Source organism: Bremia lactucae, linkage group LG1 (assembly GCF_004359215.1).
Source record: "Bremia lactucae strain SF5 linkage group LG1, whole genome shotgun sequence".
NCBI classification, from domain to species: Eukaryota; Oomycota; class Peronosporomycetes; order Peronosporales; family Peronosporaceae; genus Bremia; species Bremia lactucae.
In genome coordinates, this window is record NC_090610.1 from 4360240 (window position 1) to 4366245 (window position 6006).

The following is a 6006-nucleotide window of genomic DNA, read 5'->3' on the forward strand; positions in this document are numbered from 1 at the left end:
CTAACCGTTTAGGTGTGCTTTGCATTTCTTTATCCCATGACAATTAAGCGTGAGACACAGACTCTTAGCACCTTCTTCGACGATAAGGGGATGGTGGACTCTCAAAGCACTCTCCATCAAAGGAGGAGGAGAAAGAGAGTCGTTCTCTCACGCCTTCTCCTCCGGATGAACGTCGGCGGGCCCGAATTCGCGCCCAGAACGTGGTGCCGCTGATGTCTTAACTGCATTGAGCAGAACACGGGACCCTGAGTTCCAAATTATTACGAATCCGCTTGATGAAGAGTGAGAGCGGGCAATCCTCATAGAGAAACAAGCTCGTCGTCGAGCTGCAGAGATAGCGACAGCTAAAGATCATAGAGAAAACAGATTCATTCCACTTAGAGCGAAAGAGCGTCTCAAAGTGATCGCGGGTCAAAGCTTGGCCATCTGGATCTTTGGAACCACGACGAGGACGCCGGGGGAGCTCGCTGCTCGCGACGTTTTTCATGAGCAATATCTTTCGCCAAGGTAATGACGCGAAGTCAGTAGCTGACGCGTTTACGTGGTCAAGCCTGTAGGGCTTCGGAATGAGGGAAATTTCGATCGTTTTGTTTCAAACGAATCAAGAAATGAAAGAAAGTATCATTAAAGAACTGGGCCCATCGCGCCCGCCGCCTCCGCAATATTTAGAATATTATAGAATCTGCGGATGTGGCTGATGTTCGTTTGGAAAGGAGGCTTCGCTACGATTTTGCCAAGCTTAAGGCTAACGGCCAGTTACGTTCGGCATTAATGCCACAAAACGAAGAAAAGCCTAGCTGATATTCCAGTGCTTCGGTTGACCGTGTAACCATGGATGGAATCAGCACTGAGGCTATAGATCCGCCAATTCCCACTTCTATTGGCGGGAAGCGTCGTTTGACGCAAGTTGATTCTGAGCTTGGCGCTCAAAAACGTCAATGGCGTACGGGCAATCTTGCCGAAGAGGTACCTCAAACCCCCAATGGTTTTCAGAAGAGGGGTGCCCCAGCCACTTCACCAGATAATGGTATTGGCCCTTACGACGACGTCGCTTTAAAAGTTTCTCCACGTGACACTAAAGGTTTCCTCGCACATCAGGCAGCGCGGGAGGGGCGAAATCTCGACAGAAGCATTTGATGCTATGAAGCACAAGGTGCAGCTTCTTCGTGAGAGCCTTTCTCGGGTTGGGAGCTTTATTGAGGCGGTTCGAAACCGTCTTTTGATGCTGGAACGTCAGCAACCTCGTTGGGAGGGCCAGCTTGACATCCTCGTGAGGACGCAGCAATCTTCGGCACAACCGCCTGTCTCGGAGCAAGAGCTTTTTAAGTCCATGTGCGAAGGGTCCCGATATAACTTAAGCAAGCCGATGTAGAACACTGGGTGTGCACGCAGCTTGCTAAGAATGTTTAGTGTTTAAGCTAGGCCCTTCTTAGCCACGATCGAAAATGGCCTAATAAAGCGCGGGCGCAATTTGGTCTTGAAGACCGCGGAAACCAAGCTAGTAGGTAAATTTATAGTGTTTATTAAAACTCGGTCGCCGACCACATAAAAATTAATACAGCTTCTGCCTTTGGCATCTGCTTGTTCTTTTTGTTTGTCTTGGCTAACAGCCATCGTGTCACGTGCATGTCTTAAGTCACTAAATTGCGTCGCAAGGCACTCACTTATTCGTTTCCGAATGATAATAGGGCTGATATCAACAACTTATCGGCTTTCCCCCCACCATGCCCTGATCCACGCAGTGCTATCGTTAACATAACATGTGAGTGGGTGAGACCGTTGACAAAAAACGGAGTGGAGCTGTAGAGGCATGTACAGCGATATTTAACGCAAATTTACCACTGGAAGCATTGAGCTCCAGCGCTTTGGAGTCTGAGCCCACTGCGTAAAATGTCTTTAATTAAGCGATCGACACGTTCGGTTTGACCATCGGTTTGCGGATGGTCCGCGGTGGACATGTCCAATCTGGACCAGCACTCGGAAAATCGATTTTCAGAATTTACTCGTTAAACGGGGTCCCGATCAGTGACGATTGCCACTAGCAAACCATGTTGTCGAAACACGCGATCGATGAACAGCCTTGCTGTACCTTCACCATCAATGATATCCGGCACACTCGCTAAGTGAGTTATTTTGCTTTATCGGTCAACAAAGACCACTATACCAGAGTTACCGGCCGAGTCTTTCGTTCGGTGACCCGAAAACAAATTCCATACAAATGGACTCCCAACACCCTATGGGTACGGGCAGACTTGCCAGTAACGCAGCAGCATGCGCCGAGGGTTTAACTCGTTGGCAAGTTTTGCACGTGCGAACATATGTGCTGATCCATTTATAAAGTTTGGGCCACCAATAAATCTGGCTTTCAGAGTCGTATGTCTTTTCTCTACCGAGACGACCACCAAGGACAGTATCGTGTGCCTCATAGAGGATTCGGTTCTTTAAATCCTCATCATGAGGAACAACGACCGCGGAGGATCCACAGCGTCCGTGCAACAAGGCAACAGGTCGTTATCGATAGAAAAATCAATGTAATCTTGCACTCAAACGTGCCGACAATTTAGAGCCTGATGCGTAATTACGTTCGAGTCTAGACAGCTTCAAACTGCGAAAAAGAACTATCCAGTTCATGACAAAGAGTTACTTGCTATGAAGTATGCTCTTGCCAAATCAGAGCTCATCTGCTAGGCTCTAAGCCGTTTGTGATATACAGATCACGCGTCTTTACACACTCCGACTAAGTCGCCCCATCTTTCACAGAGAATGGCCCGATGGCTTTTCTTCGCCAAATACAACTTCGAGGTGAAGTACAAGCCTGGCAAGCAGAATGCTTTGGCTGATGCGTTATCACGCAGGCCGGAGAGCTCTCTCAATTAACGACAGTAATGTCGCCTATTACTGAATTAATCCGTTCGGCTTACGCCCAGGATGAACAGTGTGTAGCTCTGCTACGAGCTCCAAAAAGCACTGACCACTATCATCTGTTTGTACTAGAGCACTGCCAATGGCGAAATCTGATGCATCACAGACGATATTGAAAGGCCAATCTGGATTTGGCAGTGCCGAAATCGGGGCATGGATAAGACATTTTTAACTGCTTGAAAAGCATTATGTTCGGTGCTAGTCCAGCACCAATTTGTATCCTTATTAAGAAAATTAGATAATGGCCTAGCCATATCAGCGTCATTGTCGCTATATTTGTGTAAATAATTTCCCAGACCCAACCACTTACGCAAATCCTTTTGGATTTTAGGAATCGGCCAATCTACTTTGGCTTAAACTTTAGCGGGATCCGCTCTAAGGCCTTGCTTTCCAATGAAGCATCCTATAAAAGAAATTTCGTCTGCGTCTAAAATGCATTTAGATGCAATGGAATACAATTTATTCGTGCGCATACACTCGAGCTGCTTGCAAATGGTCAATATGGTTTTCCACATCCGACCGGTCCTGCTTTGCACGACTATGGAAAAAATGTCAACAAGATTGGTCTGTGCATAACCTCAATGAGGGCGGAACAGTTGCGTCACGAGACGATTAAATGTTGCCGGGGCGTTGAAAAGCCCTTGTGGCATAATCAACCACTTCCATAGCATACCGCTTATAATGCCAACCGCTGAAAAGCGGGATATCGGCAGCTTGCATGAGCAGTTGACAGTAACAATCGACTAGTTTATTAACTCGGAAATTTAAATATCTAGAATACTGACAGACGCATTCAATGATCCGCGCCAATAGTGCTTTTGTTGCCTAGCAAAGGTGGGTTCATGTCTCTCCAAAACTTTGATAGAAACATTGCGCGTGGCGCCGAAGGTCTTAGACCTCCAATCGATCCATGGCTCATGGTGTTCTAGCCAGGCGATACCAAGGATGAGATCATATCTCGAATCCAAATCAAGGACGAGACAGCGTTCCATACTGTCAAAGTCCAGAAACTTGAGACCCTAGCTCAATGAAACTTTGGGAACAGTGACACGAGTCCTAGTCGCTAAGCGAACAGTGATTTCACCACTTTGATGCGGCTTAAGCGCCTCAACGTTTTGTTGATTTTCTTCAAGTGAAAGACGTCGAGCATAATTGCAAGACGCTCCTGAGTCAATTAAAACTTACAATGGCTTCTCATAGCCCTTCACAGTTGCTTGAGCGACACACGCCAGGCTTGTACTCACGCCCCGCGCCATTACGCACTGAGCTAATTGAGGCTAGGTCCTGTTTACTCTTACCTCCTAGAGGTTCAACAGAGCCTAGGTCTTCCCCGGTTTGGTGCCCCGCACCTACTGGGTATCAACGTTTTTCCGCACCGTACCAGATTTCTGGTATAGGTCAGAATTGGTGCTTTATCGAGCTTTACACGTATTTCGTAGGGGACAGCCGGACGTAAATGCTTCCTGCTTCCGCACATATAACATCTACGGATGTTTTTATGCAATTCCACAGCTTGAAAAGCCTCTTGTCCTTCCTCAACGAGGCTTAAAACCATATAGGAGAGTCGAAGCAGACTCCCTCTTAAGATGGTTTATCGATTGGACGATGCCATAAGGCCGTCACATCGTCGACGAGCCAATGCAAGTCGCATTGCTGAGTCAGATTTGGCAGGTTGTGCCAAAACTTGGGCACTAGGCCTTAAGTTACGCGACCCATACGTCTTTAGGTCGCTCTAACCTTTGCCCTAAGCGGTTCAAACAGACGTTTGAACCGCTTAGGGCAAAGTTTAGAGCTCGATCAGAGCTTCTGAAACTCAAGCAAGGCAAGCGTGATGTTCACGCTTATGCCCAGCACATACGACTTTTAGCGAGTTGAATCACAAAAAATCCAGTCCATAAACACACGTTAATTACAATGTTCATGCAAGGTCTTACGGATGGTCCAGTAAATACCCACTTGTTCCGCTTGGAACTGGATACGCTTGAAAAAGCAGTAATTGTTGCGGAACAAGAGGTCTTTAGCTTGAGATAGGCTCAAGCTAGTTCGTCATCATATCGTCCTCCAAGACGACACAAACTGGGAGGTGCAGAACCTATGGACCTCTCTTATGTCGAAAGCAAGAAATCTTGCTTTGCGAACAACAAGCGACTGCAGAAATGCAATCGCTGTCAAAAGTTAGGACGCTCATGAGTTTCGTGCTCCACCCCCAGTACCGAAAGGTACTGAACGTAATTTTGGACCAAATGCCAAAAAGGGCAACGCTCGCGGGTCCCACGTTGTTGCGAAATCGCAACAGCGAGGCGGACCGCCAAAAAACGGTCGGGGTCAGTAGGGGCGCAACGCCCTACTGATCCAGCAACCTCAAGAGAATTTGCAAATCTCTTGACTAAAGTTGCTCCAGACACACAATCATTATGTGTCTCATCACCTTGATGTTAAAAGTGACAGATGATTTGTCACTTAGAGCCCTAATGGACTGTAGGGCGTCAAATAACTTAAGTCGTCGCCTGCTTATGATCACAGTGTGATGACTAATCACACTGTGGAGTCAGCTGTCGGCGTCTGTGCGAATGCACAGGCAGTGCCGCAGGTCCACCCACTCGAATAAGTCGAGTGGATTACGACATGAATGCACGCCTAGCGGGCGGCATTCAAGGAAGATATCCGTTGTCCAAAAGGAACAAAACAGTGATCCTTGGTCGAATAGAGAGCCGACCTTAGAGGACCCGACTGTGATAGCGCAATCACAGTCGGAAGACGTTGAATGAATAAGTATTTACGTACTTGAGGAGAAATCTCCTCAAATAGTAAATGCTGAAGTGACTAGGCTTCAGCATTTTGAGGGATGAATCCCTCGGCAGCCTGCGGAAAAGAGGTCCCATGAAGAAACCAAGACATTAAATGCCTCGGATAATGGAGGATCAAGAATAGGCGCTTATGCTCTTGATCTGTATGCGCCTCCGAAGTCAACTTCGGAGATATATCAATTACCAGCCCTAGAACCTGAACGGTTCTTGAGAGATCTGCATTGTGGCAGAATCAAGCTGATCTGCCTACTTGTCACAGAGGACGAATACGTAACCG